At 33.8% G+C, this 2,055-nt stretch overlaps 1 pseudogene; it reads left to right on the top strand.

The window, feature by feature from the left end:
- Window positions 1-400: 400 nt before the first annotated feature.
- On the top strand, window positions 401-2,010 carry LOC134247130 (protein artichoke-like; annotated as a pseudogene).
- Window positions 2,011-2,055: the final 45 nt, after the last annotated feature.

Here is a 2,055-nt window from a genome sequence, read left to right as displayed (position 1 = left end):
GAAGGTATGGTCATCATGCACGTGCGTGCACGTGCAATGAGTAAAATAGTGTAGACAAGATGATATAGTCATTACGCTCATGCAATGTTGTTTAAGTCTTAAATGCATAGATTCTGCCTATTTTAATGAAACTTACAGGAATATGGCACTAAAAGGGAGTTGGGGAGCGTTTGGGGAACATCTGTAACGGTTCCCGTTACAATTAGCACTAGTTTATCATGAGAAGACGTAGCCCATAACAATGGCACAACTCCAGAATTGTGTTACCATCGAGGGCAAAGTGTTTCACAAACACATCTTGTTTTACTTTATTTTGTAAATATCCCAAACTGTTTCGGGGCTATTTCACTATTCCGATATATCATATACATAACTCTTCTTCTTCAATTTGCAGATCGCAATGGAACAATTCTTATTACCCTGTAGCTTTTTACACCTTTTCCAATACAAGGAAACATCAAGAACCGAATCATTTTGCCGAAGTACACCTTGTTTCTGCGAAGATATGTTTACGGCGAATTGTTCATATAGAAATCTTGATGCTATTCCTACTGGACTTCCGTCGACTCTCAAGACACTTAATTTTTCAGGAAACAGCGTATCGAAATTAATGATGGCTTCTTTAATCTTTTAACAAAGATGAATCTTTCGAAGTTATTGATGTTCAAAACTAATATGTTTAAAATTTCTAAGTTTGCCTTGAGGCCTTTGAGCAGCCTAGAATTCCTTGCTTTATCCCATAACAGTTTATACAGTGCAGTTTTATTTGAAAGTACTTCTAAACTTGGTTTATCAAACATAAAGGTTTTGAATCTATCTGGAAATACAATTTTTGAATTGGCGGGTAGGTCTAATTTTTGGGAGAATGCTTGGTTTCAAAACTTGAGAGAAATTGTTATTCAGCAAGGTCAAATATGGAAATGTGATTTTCAGGCCTTGGCAAGGATAGAAAAGTTACGAAAACTCGATTTAAGTGATAATACAATAGAAACTGTTTCACCACACAACTTTTCTCATTTGGAAATTCTTGATTTATCTAACAATAATTTAATCAGGTTTCCAAAAACTTGTTACAAGACAACGTACTCTGCATTTTACCCAGCATTAAAAATGTTGTTTGTTCGGAGGAACCAAATTTCTCACACACTCTTTCTCGATAGCTTTGGTCGCTGTTTGCAAAATCTTACAACACTAGACATTTCTTTTAATCCAATTAACAAACTGTGGAATTTTGCAATTGTTACATACACAAACCTGGAAATCCTACGTATAGATCATCTTTTAGGTTTCATAGAAGTACACGATTTTGCTTTTGCTTCATTAGAACTGAAAGAACTTTATCTAGGGAGCGTTGTGATGGAGTACATGAAAGTTGTTGACTTTGAGAAAATTTTAATATATAATCCAACATTGCTTGTCCTACATTTGAACAATATCAACCTTTTACGTGTAAATTTAAAAAGCATGCTTTTTAACTTGAAAAACTTGACTGAACTGTCTATTGTTCATTGTAAAGTTAAAAATATTTCGCCTTTGATAAGTTTACCATTGCTGTCACTTTTAAATATGAGCTTTAACTACGTTGAGAAACTAGAATCTTTCATTTCAAGAACTTACTAATTTAAAGCTAATCTCTTTTCATACCAACCGCATTACATCTTTAGAACTATCATCTTTCCCCAATGTTATATGGGAATCAAGTGAAATTATATTTGATTTTTCCTCGAATCCATTTGATTGTGGGTGTCATTTGGAATGGTTTAGCAAATGGATGAAGAGAAATAAAGATAGAACTATTGGGCACTCTTACAAATGTAATACACCAAAAGAATGGAATAACCACTCCATCTTACATTTCGATACACGTGGATGTCACATGCCAAACCAGTGCTTGATTATGTCTTTTACAATAATTGGATTTATTTCATTATTAATTTTCTCGATCATCATTGTAAGAAGGCTTCGATGGGACATCAAATATTACATACATGTTTGCAGATATAAAAAGATGTTAGTACCGACAAGAAATAAGCTGAACGAGTTTCTCTATGATGG

This window comes from Saccostrea cucullata, unplaced genomic scaffold, assembly GCF_032062105.1.
Source record: "Saccostrea cucullata isolate Sc308-1 unplaced genomic scaffold, CSIRO_AGI_Scuc_v1 ctg20652, whole genome shotgun sequence".
Taxonomy (NCBI): domain Eukaryota; kingdom Metazoa; phylum Mollusca; class Bivalvia; order Ostreida; family Ostreidae; genus Saccostrea; species Saccostrea cuccullata.
The sequence above is the reverse complement of the archived record's forward strand: the minus strand, read 5'-3'. Positions and strand labels throughout refer to the sequence as shown.